Here is a 16,475-nt window from a genome sequence, read left to right as displayed (position 1 = left end):
AGTAGTAGTAGTAGCCGCAACAATAGTACCAGTAGTACTAGCATGCCGAATGGTCCATGTATAGATCAGCTGTGGGCCATGGATTTTGATGGATCAGAGACACAAGATGGCTCAAGGACTCATTGTATCTCTGTCATCCAAAACAACAGACAATGCATGATCCCAAGTTGCTTGAAGTTTGAGTGCACAAACAACATTGATAAGTATGAAGCACTCATGCTGAGCTTACAAAGGACCACCACTATGAACAAACAGAGCAACTTGGAAACCTATCATGATCCGAAGATAACCAATCTCGGTACAAGCTACACACTGCAACAACGAAAGTATTTGACCTATTTACTGAACAGTACTGGAATGGGTTTGCACGGGAAGATGATGACCTGAGTACACACTACACATGAGAAAGCCAACGCGAGATTCCAGGTAAAGGAGGAGATAAGCTATTGCAGCAAAGGCCAGGTAACACACACATGTTGTTTTCACTCCTTATGCAGAAAATATTGACTAACATTTTGGATGGTGGGATTACTTACAAAGTTCGTCATCATACTTGGTTTTACAATTTAAATTTCACACGTAACAAATTTGGGAAAATCCACTTATGCATTGATTTCAGAAACTTGAACCATTCCCGGAATAAAAACAACTACCCCGTGCTATCATCTGAGCCCAGATTGCACACAACACCTGAAACAATGGTGTTGTCTCCACTTAAAGATCTTTTAGAATGCCACCAAGTTCTGGTAGTGGAGCTCGATGGACTTGCACTAGTCTACGAGAAGCTTGGCCCACACTATGGTAAATTTTAGGGTGGAATTTTAGCCCAAGGACGAAATTTAAGGGGGTTTTCATTTTAGAGGGGCCAATTTTTTATAAAACACCCATTTCATATATTTAGCCCTACTTTCATTTAAAAAATAATTATTTTTTTCATTTTAGCCAAAAAAAAAGGGGCGGATAGACTATGAAAAGACTCATTTGACTCGATTCGCTTGGTTTGGGAGGTTATATTCCATTACAATCACCTAATTTGCAATGTTAAATTCATTTGAAATCACCCATTTTCTAGTTTGGGAGGTGGTTTGGGAGGTTTTATTTGGTCCCAATAAATAAAAATATAAATAAAGTGGAGGTATGGTAAATAAATAAAAATATAAATAAACTAGAGGTATGGTAAATGACCCTCTTTCTATTTAAGAAGGCTCAAAAAAGAGGTTTTATTTTAGTGAATCCTATAGGCCAAATACCATATTTATAAAAGAGGTATGGTAAATTAATAAAAATATAAATAAACGAGAGGTATGGTAAATAAATAAAACATTTTTTAATATTTACTCCATAAGTCAACTTATATTTAGGAACACACAAGGGTGTAAATAAATACAAATATAAATAAAGTGGAGGTATGGTAAATAAATAAAACCTATTTTTATACTTACTCCAAAGGTATGGTAAATAAATAAAACCTCTTTTTATATTTAGTCCACAACCCTCTTTCTATTTAAGAAGGCTCAAAAAGAGGTTTTATTTAAGTGAATCCTATGGGCCAAATACCATATTTATAAAAGAGGTATGGTAAATTAATAAAAATATAAATAAACAATAGGTATGGTAAATAATTAAAACATGTTTTTATATTTACTCCATAAGTCACCTTATATTTATGAACACTAAAATATGTGCTATATTTAGGTGAAGCCTATGGGCCAAATACCATGGGCCAAATTATTATTAATACCATGCAAAAAAACATTATTAACCCTAATATTAGTATTAATAAAAATAAATATGGCACATGTTATTGAACCATGGTATTCACGTGGGATGTAGCCTATTTAAAGAGGGGAATTAAACCAGCATAGATCCATCTTTACTTTGGATCTACTAAGCCCCGAGAGGGATCAAATATCGTGATATGAAAACTAGCATAGAGTGAAAAAATATTTGATCCGTCTCGGGGCTTGGTAGATCAAGAGTAAAAATGGATCTTATAATTTAATGTCACTTAAACATTTTAACTTGTTTAAAATAAAAAATAAAATAAAAATCAATTATTAATTTTATTAATTTTTATAAATTACTAATAGTAGTTTTTAAGCTCCAGGTTTATGATAACCCATGGTATTGACCCATTGTAATACCATGGTATTCATGTGAGAATAGACTATTTAAAGGGGAAATTCTATGAGCTTAGATCCATCTTAATTCCACGTCTACCAAGCGTTGAGATGGATAAATAGATTTCATCCCTCTAAGAGTGATAGATGTGGAGTTAAGATGGATATAGGTTGGTTTTATGATAATGAAGATATTAAATACACTTAGGAAATTATATTGTAAACAACATTTTAAGGTGAATGGTTAAAGCAACATTTAGTCACTTCACAAAATTTAGTAAAAAATACCAATATCTCCATTAATATTTTTTTTTGTGATTTAACAAAACAAAAATTCAAAATAGTGAAAGTTAATTAAAGCATTCTTTTTCATGTGTAATTTATCTCAGAATCTAGCTTACAATTGCAATTGTTTTCAACACGCCTTTTAATTCTTTCGAAAGTAAATTGGAAACTTTTGTGAAGGAAGCTCTATCTCGGTGCAAGAGTTGGTCTCTAGTCATAGGAACATAGTGCTCTAAGCCTTGAGGCTTAGAGCACCTACACAAATACATAAGTCTTCAGTAAATAAGGTAAAATATACTTTTTCACATAAGTATTGTACCTGCACTAGTGCAAGCAGATTGCAATAGTACAAGAACAGGTTGTTTGGTATAGAAGGAAAAATCAATTGGGAAACAGATTTTTGCAAGGGTCCACTTGTTAAGCTATTGGCCATATATACTGAAGATAAACATAGTATTTCATTTCATCATTTAAGATTTCTTCTAGTTGTGTGAAAGTTGCTTTACTTGATATTCTCGCAAATTATTATTTTACATTCCAGCACCAGAATTGCTTTGGTGTCGATTTCTTTTAAGATTTTTTTTTATTTTTTTTTTTTCTGATTCTGCAACATTTCATTTAAGAAGTAGGATTAGGAATAGGAAAAGTTCATACCACTTCTGGAATTGCATGTGCTTCATCTTTATCTTTACGAAACCCCCGAGTTGACAATTAAGTGTTGAGGAGTTTGCGTAAGTGCAATTCTTGCACCCAACATTGTATAGGCAAGAACATATGTGATCTGTTGATGCGATTGGGGTGACATGGCTGTGGGGATTGCACCGATCAAACAACATTTGCGACCATAATACTTTGTGAAAATATATTATAACTTGGCCCGCTTTCCTCTGTAATTTTGCATTCAAACTTGCGTTCAATATATATGCACCCCTTTCGCAATGAACTATATAATATAATATTTATCCTAAGGTCTAACCTCCAATTGCGAAGGTTGGATATAAGGCTCTGGGGGCTATGTTTGTTCTTGGAATTTGCAATTTTGTCTACGAAAAGGGGTCCTAGCCTGGGAAATTTTATTTATATGAAAGCTTTTAAAACTTAGGAAGGGAAGGGTTTTTGGGTTTTTTAATTGAAAAATGGAAAAAAGGGGTTTTATTTATAAATACGAAAAGGGTTTTTCACTTAGGAAATGAAAAGAGGTTTTATTAGGACATGAAGGGTAGGATAGGAAAATAAGTGAAGAATGAAAGAGATAAATGGAGGATAATGGAGGTAAATGAAGATGAATGAATGGTGAACTTTCTCTTTCCATGTGTCAAAGTATCAACTTTATTACAAACAATGGGTAAATCTCATCATAATTTATTGTAAATAAAAGAAACATTTAAATTGGCTCGTTGTATTCTTGGATTTAATTTTCTCTCTCTTTTTTTTTTTTTTTTCTCTGTTTCTATCTTTTTACTTTTTCTTTTTCTCATATTCTATATATATATATATATATATATATATATATATATATATATATATATATATATATATATATATATCCCTTTCTAATATTATTTTTTCTTTTTCTAACTTATCAAAACAAGAAAATAAATAATGTTACAACATCGGCTCCAATTGGGAACTTCTTCCTTCTGCAGGATGCAGAGAACATGCAGATCCATGTGAATTCTACTCGGGCTCTGGAGTCTTCGTTGATAAAAAAAAACTTGATTTTGAAAAATAAACAAACTAAAAATATGTAAGTTTTAACCTCGTACAGAAATTACCTGCATACGAATTCTAAAATACAGAAAATAAACAATGCGAGAGCATAGCACATAAAACACATATACACAGATATTTTCGCCTGGATCCCAAATTTGGGACTACCAGATTGATTTTTCATTATGTTCCTTTCAATGTTACAATACACATTTATACATGCCGAAGCATCCAATACCATGGACTGAAAACCATCACGTCCAAAACCATGTGCGAAAACCATGCACAAAACCATAGGTAGGCCCGCCCAACCTAATATATGGTCCAAAAAAAATTTCCCAGGGAACTGCCCCGATCCCCATAGAGGGGGGCTGCTCACCCAACTCAAACCCCTTGTGACCCCCTCGTTGTGCAATCGACACAATGAATGGGGGGGCTCTGCCCCCCCTCTAACCCCTTGGTTAACTATGTAGGCTAGTCATGGAAAGAATATAACACAACCCAACAAAATATACAATGATGAATAATGTCAACAAACTCAATATTGGATGTAGTGCTTCCAGTATATTCCATTGACTGGAAATGAAAAATATTGTCCATCTAAGTTCTGCAATATGAAGGTGTTGTTGCATTTAACCTCTACAATACTAAAAGGTCCATACCAGAGGTTATCTTCCATGTTTACATTTATCTTCTCTCCTACATCACATCCGAGCACTTAATCCCCTTCTCTGAAATATATGTCTTTGGATTTTCTATCAAATAATATTTTCATCTTATTCTGATACTTATGAAGCTTATACTAAATTTCATCCATGTTCTCATTTAGTTCTATAATCTGATTGATTCTCCTAGAAAAATCGTTAGGTTGCTCATTTGATTCTTGTAGAAACTTCACGGCAGGAAAATCTAAGTGTGTAGGAAAAATGCTTATGTACCATAAACAAGCTGAAATGGAGATTTACATGTTGACCTCTTAGGTGAAATTATGTTTTCCCAAACTGCATATGTGAGATGGTTGTCCCAACTCCTTTTGTGATCTTCTAGCACTTTCTTGATGACTTTAACCAGGCTCTTGTTTGAAGACTCTGCCAGTCCATTTCCCTGTGGATAGTAAGGGGTAGAATGATGCAATAAAATTTTGTATTTCTCACAGAATTCAATCATTTTGACACTGCCGAATGCTGCTACATTATATGTAACTATATGCTGGGGACACCCAAACCTATACAATATATTTTCTTCAATAAATTTAATAACTATAGTGTCAGTTGCATTTCTAACTGGAATTTCCTCTACCCATTTAGTAAAGTAATATGTGGAAGTTAGTATCCATTTGTGTTGGATGGATTTCTCCACTGAAATCCAACCCCCACTATAAAAAAGGTGCTTGAACCAAAACAATAAATAAAGGGAGTGCTGCTAATTTATTATTTCCAGCAAAAGAATGACATGGTATGCATGCTCTTACCCGTTTTATTACCCATGCAAATAATGTTGGTCAATAAAATCCTTCTCTCAAAATTTTATATGTTGTAGTTCTCCAAGCATAATGTCCTTCACAAATACCTACATGGAATTGATCTATGATCCCCTCTATTTCACTTTCAGTTAGGCATAGTAAAAGAATATTTAAAGGATCCTTCCAATATAAATTTGCATTGATAATGCAATACTTGACAACCTTTAACTTAAGTGACTTATATTGATTCCTAGAAAATTTAGGTGGATAATCAAAAGTGCAAAGAAAATACACAATATGAGTATACCATTCTCAGAGAATGAATTTCTCATCAATGTGAAGTGGGAGAGGAGTTGTTTCATCAGAAGATGAACCTTCTTGTGGGTTCTTCTATCCTTGAGAAGGTTCTTGTGGATTCTTCTTTGCTGCTTGGAAAGGTTCTTGTGGATTCTTCCTGCTTAGAGAAGGTTCTTGTGGATTCTTCTTTGCTGCTACCAAAAAAGGTTCTTGTGGTTTCTTCTCTACTACTACCAGAAAATGTTCTTGTAGATTCTTCCCTGTTGAAATTTTCATTACACAATTAATCCCCAAAACTTTGCAATTAGATTCAGCTAATATTTTAACTAAGCCTTGATATTGACTAGATTGGTGGATTTGATAATAAGGTCAAACTCTAAGATTTGGGTGATCCATTTTCCTCTTCGACCATCTATATCAAGTTGAGATAAAATAGTCTTCACAACATTATTTGGAACATAAGCAATAATTGAGGAATGAAGGACACAAACTTTGAAGGCTTTTAAAGCTTAAGCTAGGGAATAAGATTTTTTTTTCAATGATATCAAACTTTAGTTTAGCATCTCACATAACTTTGCTAAAATAGGAAATGGGTTGGTCATCGTGGTTTTCATTTTTCTGTAAAAGAACAGTGGCTAGGGTAGATTAGGAGGCAAAAGAAAAAATGATAAAGGGTTTGGAATAGTCATGACTAGTGAAGAAAGGGATTTTGAAATGGATTTCTTAATTTGAGAGAAGGAAAATATGGCTTGAACTGTCCATTTGACTTCATGTTTTTCCTTAGCATGCCAGTAATATCTCTCACAATTTTGGCATAATTGGGTATAAACCTCCTCAGAAAATTGATTTTACGGAGGAAGGATTGAATCTCCTTTTTATTTTTGGGCAGGGGCAGTGTTTCAATAGATGAAACTCTTTGAGGATCAATAATGACCCCTTTCTTAGAAATGATGTGGCCAAGTAACTTTCTCTCTTGTAGGGTAAACAGGGACTTTTTTGGATTTAGTGAAATCCCAAATTTCTTGCATCTGTCAAAAACTTATTTCAAATGCGTCAAATGTTTTTGGTCAGATTCAGAAAATATTGTTAAATCATCTAAGTAAATGACAATGAATTTAAATATTTTACCAAAAAATGCTAGATCCATTTCACGCTAAAAAGTGGCTTCTACATTTGTTAATCTAAATGGCATCCTTACATACATAAATGTACCCCAAGGAGTTGTAAATGTTTTTTTCTCCCTATCTTTTGAGCTCACCATGATCTGATTATAGCCAGAGAATCCATCTAACATAGAAATCTAATTAGCACCTAAAAATCTTTGAAGCAATTGGTCCATTTTGGGATATATGTAATTATCTTTTAAGGAATATTTATTTAGATTTTGGAAGTCTATACATAATCGAATTTATCCATATTTCTTCCTTACTGGAACTAAATTAGCTACCCAATCTGAATACATTAAAGGAACTATGATTTTAGCATCTAAACAATTTTTCAATTCATTTTCAATGGTGGGAAGCAGAATTGCGTTAATTCTCCTTAAATTTTGTTTAGAGGGTTTTGCTTCAGGTTTTAGTGGAATTTTATGCTCAATAAGTGCAGTGTCAAATGTTATAAGTTCATCATATGAGAAAGAAAAAACATCCATGTAATCTCTAAGAAGTGCTATGTATTTATCTTTCATTTCTTTAGACAATAATGCAGAGATCTTTATGTTTATAATTTCATCTGAAGTTCCAATCTTACATTCTTCTATGTTTTCTTTAGATGCATTCAATAATGGATTTTTTGGAACATCATTTTCATCAAACATTTTTTCAAGAGGGATTAAACCTTCAAGGATAAAATTGTTGGGTAATTGAAAGATGTCATGGTCAACAATTTTCGAATGCAATTGTGAATTTTCTTTTTCGTTAGTCATCTCTTTTTCATCAAGTTATTCATCATCGATTTGTGATGCCGAAAACTCCTTAATCACTTGCAGGAATGATTTTATTTGTTGGTCGTCTTAAAATATTTGCCAATACTTGATATTATCAGGGATGGAAGGTCTATAATTTACCTTGAATTGATATTGGAGTTGTATTTGGTCTGGAATCTTAAAGGAACTAGCTGAAACAACTAATGAATTTGAATGTACATTTTCATTTCTAGGGATGGAAGTAATATTGAAAGCTTGAAAGAAAATATCTACAGAATCCCATACTTCATTTCTATATGATCTAAGTGTATGTTGGCTTAATGGGGCCTGACCCAGGTTCAGAAATGTTTAGCCAAACAAATCCCAACACTACCGGCCCTTTCGGCAACAGTCCATGGAGTGCGGACTGTAGTTTCACCTGAGGTAATATGGGAGGGTGTTGGAACCAGGTTTCCACACCCTAGGGATGTCTTCATGTGGTATAGGTTTTCGCGGAGCGATCCTACGTGCTGTGTTGCTTCCGCATAGCTGTCGTCTTGGGGTAACTACCTTAGTCAAGCGTGAATGAAATTTACCCTTTTCTGTGCTTATTATTATTATAGATCTTTGGTTATTTACGAAGGTACAACACTTTCAGTTATTATTCAACATAAATAAACATGCGCGTAATCATAAATTAGTAACAGATGCATAAACCAGAATCTATAACAGATACAGGATATTTCAGAATCAACTTATCTTTATTAATGCCTTTATCCAGTTACAATCCACTTCCCTCCCTACGCACACAGCTGCGGGGGTCCGCGCACACAGCTATGGACTCTAACCAAGCCTCCGTGCACACAGCTGCAAAGCCTCTTTCTCCTATTACAACCCAAACTTGCATTTACAGACTCAGATCTACTATCACGTTTAGACACCCATATTACTTCTATTACCCAAAAAGTTGCCCTTTACACTTAGAGCCTTGCTCTTATTTATACATTCCCATGGTGCGTGGACCATGGGTAGGCTGACATGTTCTAGATTATTTTATAATATTTTAGGGCAGACTACCCTTAGACTTGACCCATTACACTTCGTTCTCTGCGCACTTCATAGAGCTTTTACAATACAATACCCAAAAATGTGGGCTTCAAGCCCCAAAACCGTTACGTGGGGGATCCGCTGCCCAACAAGCCCCCAACACAATCATCGTGACTCATCCCGAGTCACTCGTTGATGCGGCGAGATGCACTGCCAAGGCTTCGCGGTTTACCATCCCTATGAGTGATGTACTACGCTTCGTTGTTCCATCCTTACTTCTTACAACATTTCTTCAAGATCCTTCTCCATTGCCCCTACTAGTTCGCCTAACCGATGATGCTCATTCTGCTCTGCTCGGTTAACACAAAGCAGCTCCTCATAGGATTTTAGCTCTAGCTAAGATACCAAAGCCATCAATTCTTTGTGCAAGTGCAGCAAGTTTGCAATCTCCGGTCCCATATACTCAATATCTGCTGTAGCTTGTGTTGCGTTTTTGCAAGAGAGATGTCGCTGTCCGCGAGGTCCCAATCTTCAAGGTTCGTCATGCACACGTAGCCCAGGGTTTCACTTGTCCACAATATCCCAAGATTCACCATCTCTCCCTTATCTTTGATATATCGCTTACCCGACCACAGGTTTCATGGCGACATCCGGACAAGTCCTGCTACCTGTCTGGGAATTTGCGGTATGTCTCTCACCACTGGTGTTGAGCTCGACACGACGAGTTTGGCTGTCGACATTACGCTGTCCCAAAGGTCTTGCAAATCATTGAAGTTGGACGGTGTCAAGCAGTAAAGATGGTCTTTTCACCTCTATTTACCCTACATTAATTGTCAATCCAGGTACGATTTGTTATCTCAAAGAGTGTACTCAGTCTGAGGCGGTCATTTGTCAGAGTAATGCTAGTAGTATAGTGCTTTTAATACAAGAGTAAATGGATGCTTGAAATAAAATCTACTTTCAAAAAGAAACTTAACACTCTAAGACTTAAAGCATTTACTTAGAAAACTACAGCAACTTATCAGTCAAGGGTGCAATAATAATAACTCATCTCTTTGTAAACTGATGTAATTGAAAAGAAATTTAAGGGAACCTAGGAACTGGACAACAATTGTCAATGTTCACTATAGTTTCAGGCCGTTCTATGCACATCAAAGCAATGATAATTCAAATAACAAGAAATGGAACAATGACTGATCTATTTACTCAATTGAACAACAAAGCTTTAGCCTATGAAAATGAAGTAGTAATTGCAATCCTCCTTCAGAAATGATTTGAACAACAAACGGAAATTGGACATCAAACTAAAGGAAGCTATGAGATATTGAACAACAACCTGAATCAAATGTAAATGCACATCAAACCAAATCAAATATTACACGCAACACTCTTCTGTTGAAGGAACAATAATCTGAGTTTCCGCATAACAATGGTTAATCATAGTTGTGACGAAACAACAACTGTGATCACGGTGGAACAACAGTCCCAATGAACAATAATCACACTTGGAAGTAAACCATAGATAAATAGACAGTAATACCAATTTATAAATACACAACACTGTTACTCTGTAATTGAACAGTAACGGTAATCTGTAAGGAACAACAATGTTATATAATAATATCAGTTTGTCAAAGGAACAACAATACGATATAACTTCAGAACGAGTAGCATAACATTCCTGTGTAGAAAATAACCTTACTATTCAAATAGGAATCGAAATATAACAGAGCTAATACATGAAATAATAAGGAACAATAGATTACTGAACAAAGTAGATAAGAGAAATCAAACCACACACGACTTGGAATCAAGAATTAATGGTACAGGAAGCAAGTGATCCACCAAGGTCGGGCCCTTAGCCTACAGGGACACACTGCTTATAATTACTCCAGAATCAAAGATAGAATGGCAATAGAGTTTATATATTAAGCATCAGAATAGAGTTACAGTAAATCGCTCTTTTAGAGAGAGTCGATGATCAAAGTTTCAAGTACGATAGTGAATTTCATAAAAACAACAATAGTCCTCCCCCCTGGGCTAGCAATGTTGTCCCTTCTTATAATAGCCGAGTGGAGATATCAACGATACAGAGAATCGTTAAGGTAGCGATCCCTCACGATCAAAAGATCCTGAGGGATTCGCCATACTGTTAGCTCTCAATTATCTTCTCATTCTCTTGCGCCGGTTTGGTATCTCCTCTTCCTTTTCCTGGTTTGTACACTCCAATCTGGATCGCCTTGTTTGGATGTTGTTCCCTGTCAAAGGGACAACAGTTGATTGCATCTTGTCGTTTCCTTTAGAATGATGATTTTCCATTTTCCTCTTTTTCTGCATAGAAAATGGTAATTATTAGTCGTCTTACGTTGCACACAAATCTTCTAGATTTTATCATAATCTCTCATCATATCCCTATTTCATAATGTAAATAAGTTATGAATTTAAAGAAAGGATGACAAAATAAGTGGTAATTACATACCTTCTCTAGTGCTCAACACACCCCCCTGCTTACCCTTTTTCATGCCCTCATGAAAACATTGTAATTGACATGCAAGACAGTGAGGGAATAAGCTGGAGAAGGGATCTCATGAGGTGGTCTACAACCATGATGCCTAGCTAGGTGTTCAAAAAGATGTCCTGTCTGACCTTCAGGCATTTCATATAAGGCTTGGTATCCTGGTGTAGGGTGCCAAATGACCGGACTTCGGAACCTACAGCCTAACCAAGACGGGCCTTCTCTCAAAATAAGGTCACCATAGATACCCAAGCGGTCAGCAGCTAGCTTAAATATTAAATGGTTCCCTGTTTTGGATGTTCGGATTAGAAGTCTGATATCGGAATTTGGCAGCTGCAATGGCAAGGTCTTTGATGGTAAAGAAGTATTCTACCCCTTGTCGATTGATTGCTGTGTGAATAGGTCCCAATGCCTCAATCACGCCTGGAGTTCTCATTAGGTTCCTATGTTTATTCCATAACTACAGTGGGTCTCTAGGTTCAGCACTTACCCATAAGTCTAATCCATTCTCTTGTCTTTGAAAGACATTGTAGGCTTTAAGCCACTTTATTTGATTAACACCAAAAGAAATAAATGCTTGCAATTGGACATCACCCACAAAAGGGCTAGGATTCTGCTCTGTTTCTCCATCTAATACAAGATTGTGCAAATAAAATTCACATAACAATCTCTGAACCTTCACCCCATAATGCTTACAACAGTTTATGAAGTCATCAATGGTTTTTATTTCTATAGGCACTCCTGCTTTAACAGCTTTAATTTTCAATTGTAAATATCTTTCCATATTTACATCAGTATACATAGAGCATAAGGTATCCATTTGTTTGATGACTACGTCTAGTCTATGAGTTACCTTTGTGACTCTTTCTTCTGCTTTTCTCCATCCTTCAAATGCCTGAGTTTTTGATGCATTAATGTCTTTCAGCTGCTGTTTTAATTTCTCGTATTTTTCTCGAGGGAAAGTTTGCTCTGTGAGTTTCTCTATGGTTTGCTAGGCTCGTGCCAAATATTTTGGCAGAATTGCTATGCTTGGGTCATTTTCCAACATAATAGTTATAGGCGGGAGATCTACTTGGGTCTTCTTATCACAGCGTCTGATTTTTATGGTCCGAGTTTCCTTAGAGGATGGTGCCTCTGTCTGGATTTCCTTATCACAGGCCGATACGTTCTCTGTTTGTACTTCGACATGGGCAATAGCCGGATGCTATTCCTTTCGGTTTTGAATGGCAGGTTGGAATTGAGTCCTCTTAATCATTTTCTTAAGGGGTTTCGCCAGGTTGGTTGCATGTTTTACCACAGAGGTCCCTTTTGCTTTCTTCCCCATTTTCAAAACCCTTATATGTTGTCGAAGTTGCGTGATCACGTTAAGTAGTCTTTGTTGTTCCTTTCATAATCTTTTAATTTCCTCCGTTTTCTTGGAAGGAACAGTCATTCGTTTACTCAGGCCTGGGCTTTGTACCTCCAGTATTGTATCCTTTCCTTGACCAATTTCCTGATTTTCTTCTTGCACTGCTTCTTCAGTGTTTTTCTGAACGGGTTGTTCAGGGGTAGAAACCCTAGCTTGCTCTTCTATTTCTTGGGTAACTTCTTCTTCTACCCCTTCTTCCTCGTGGAATTCCTCTAGTGTATTCTGACTAGGAATAGATTGTTCCTCTTCTTCATCTTCGTCACTCTTCTCTCTAGATACACTCTCATCATGGGCAGAGTGATCCTCTTCTTCCTCTTCTTCATCACACAGCTCTTCGGATGCACTTTTATCATGAACAGAGTTCTCCTTCGGTCCTTCTTCGGTGTGGAGGTTCAGTGGGCTAAGGGGTTGAGCATATTCGCTCATATTGGCCAGAATCTGGGCCAATTCGTCTTCTTGCAGCGGGTTTTGCAATGGACTTCCACTACGTTGCTCTGTTTCCTCTTCCTCCTGACCAGATTGCTCAGTCTCTTCCTCTGGTTCTCCTTCATTATTTTCTTCCAATTCTTTTTCATTCTCCCCTCCTTCCAATTGTGGAGGTTGCTCGTCTCCTAAATCATCTATTTCTGCCGGTTGACTGATGTTCCCCTCGGAATTTCCCAGCATTCCTCTGATCCATGCCAATCTAACATATTTTCTTTGTTTCAATTATCTGCTCGATGTAATGGCAAGATGTTTTCGTTTTGGGGCTGGCAAAGCCAGTCCCCTGTCTATCGTGAACATCAATTCTTCCCAACTGCTTTGCTGTTGAGTAAGACTATAGCTAACTATCAGTCGTATTAACCTATGGTGGCTTACTACTAACTCTACATGGCGATATTTCTTCATGCTTCGGGCAACATCGTGTAATAAAAAATTTAAAAGCGCAGGCAAATTCACAAAGCATTTTTGCTTTAACACAGCTAAAAGTTTAAGGTGGCGTGGTCTTACCACGTCTTTCCTATCATCACAAGTAATGTAGCTCTGGATAATTCTTGCCAACTCTGCCCACGACTCTCCTAAGGTTGCTGGTAGAACTCCCTTTCCTTTTACAGTTAGGTTCTGCCCTTCATCCTAGAAGATTTTCATGGTGTCTCACAGTCTCACCTTTTTCAGAGTCCACATAGGTCTAGTGGCTAGCAGTCCCGAAACTTCTGCAATTATGTCGTCAGTGACTACTATCTGTCTCCCTCTTACCATGGAGTGATGTTCTTGCAGGTTTTGTAAAAACTCAATTGCCACCGTCTCGTTGGATTGTTGTAGACGGTTGAGATAAACTATCCATCCTACCCTCGCTAGAATCTCTCATGCAGCATCAGAGACCATCAACACCTGTGGCTCTCTGCGAATTTATCTTCCTCCCATGCTTAACATACTATAAAAATCTCAGAGACTACAATGGAACAACAGGCTATTCACATTGTTAGCAAACACAGAGAAGATGACGGAATAGCAAGCTGTTTGAATTTCGAACTTACTGCTAATTTTTGCAGAGCAAAACACGGAAATAGCTCCGGAACAACAAGCCATGCAAATTGGGAAACAAAATACCATTAATCTTTGCTATTCCCAAGTCATAATTCTCTGAATGATAAGCTGACACGTATGCCACCAAATTATGAGGTCACCTGCGCCCCCCCTGCAATGTGATGGGTCATCCTCGGTCGTCAAATGAAGGAGTAGCGTGCTAAACTATCATAGTACAGAGTCATAAAGGAACAGCGTATATAGAAATGCCATGTTTACAACGACGAGCGGATTGCTAAAATCGAGGTGTATAATAGGATCGCTTAATAAATAAGAAAATGCCGTGATATGATGCGAGAATTGGAGGATAGGACAGCTGACGTGCATAAAAGGTCCTATGCGATCATTATCGACTTTTACCGTCATAATTGATTGTAATTGATTTTCATGTATCAAAGGTTCGAAGGAGTTATATACATAATCTCATTTGAACCATTTATAAGGATATAAGAAGAATGGTTTTATAATTTCTATTGGTGTATAAAAAAGAATATGACTTCAATACCATCAACAGAGCTCTGTTGCCCACAGGTGTTCATATCCTTGACAGAGTTGTATATTTCACCCTTGGAACAATAATCCTTTGTATATGCCTAGAAAAGTGCTATGCCATGTCAGAATGGAGGCCATTATTCTGGCTTGGTAACCAAATAAATCATAATGCTATTCACCAGGAAGGAGTGAAAGGTCGATAGGCGGCTCGTGATGAGACCTCCTGTTCCAAGGACTTCTTATTTTTTTCCGATGCGCCTCTTGGATCATATCCCTAGTGTGGTGGCCATAGTGGGAATGCCACTTCACTTTCTTCCTTATGATCATGGTAGGCTGGCTCTTGATGAGACGCCCTATCCTTCATTTTGACAAACCATGTTAGTAATCATATAATTTTTTTTTCTTTTTTTTTTTTTTTTTTTTTTTATATAGAACTTTTTCTATTTATATACAGAGGGTGGTTCAACACTCCAGAGTAGGGATGGTGGAAGAAGTCTTAACATCTCAATAGAAAAATATGCCCTTATTCTTATTCATTAATAATGATCAAAGAGAATTATGGGGATTTAGGAAGAACCATCATGATAAAAATAATCAATCATATAGGAATTAGTAGAATAATGACAGCAAGGTGATCAATAGTTGTGTCCTTTCCTCTTTTCTCTTATCAATTTAAAGAAATTTCTTGTAAAGATAACGATTTTTATGTAATTTGCTGACTCCAGTATCCTCTAGTTTTTCGTATTCGTTGCATAAGTGTATAGCTGTGCTTTAAATGAGAATGACTCAATGAATGATTTAAATGGTGAAACACACAAAGAAGAAAATGCACTCTAAAAATGTTGTTCTCAAGATAAAACAACTACTGTACAAAAAATGCAAGCAAAAGGAAAAAATATGATGTTCATTGAAAGGAACAACAGTTGTCCCTTAATTGGAACAGCAAAGAAAACAAGCGCAAACAAAAAATGTGAAAATGTTGTTCCTTCGGAAAGGAACAGCGAAAAAATGAAAGTGTTGTTCCTTCGGAAAGGAACAACAGAAAAATGAAAGTGTTTTTCCTTCGGAAAGGAACAACAAAAAAATGAAAGTGTTGTTCCTTCGGAAAGGAACAACAGAAAATGAAAGTGTTGTTCCTTCAGAAAGGAACAACAGAAAATGAAAGTGTTGTTCCTTCGGAAAGGAACAACAGAAAATGAAAGTGTTGTTCCTTCGGAAAGGAACAACAGAAAACGCAAGTGTTGTTCCTTCAAAAAGGAACACAGAAAATGAAAGTGTTGTTCCTTCGGAAAGGAATAGCAAAAATGCAGAAGTGTGTTCCTTCGGAAAGGAACATCATAAAATGAAAGTGTTGTTCCTTCGGAAAGTTAAAGAAAAAATGCAGAAGTTTTGCTCCTTTGGAAAGGAAAAAAAAAAACGTAAAAGTGTTGTTCCTTCATAAAGGAACAACAAAAAAGGCGGAAGTGCTATTCCTTCAGGAAGGAACAGCAAGACGTGAAAGTGTTGTTCCTTCAGAAAGGAACAACAAAATGGTGGACTTCTTTTCCTTTGAAAAGGAAATAGCAGGATGCAAAAAATGTTGTTCCTTCGGAAAGGAACAACAAATGGTGTGAAAGTGCTATTCCTTTGGAAAGGAACATCAGAATGCAAAAGTGTTGTTCCTTCAGAAA

The sequence above is a fragment of the Pinus tabuliformis genome, chromosome 7 (genome assembly GCF_031772625.1).
Source record: "Pinus tabuliformis cultivar Carrire ecotype Pingquan chromosome 7, CPIR1, whole genome shotgun sequence".
NCBI classification, from domain to species: domain Eukaryota; kingdom Viridiplantae; phylum Streptophyta; class Pinopsida; order Pinales; family Pinaceae; genus Pinus; species Pinus tabuliformis.
This window is presented reverse-complemented; position numbering follows the sequence as displayed.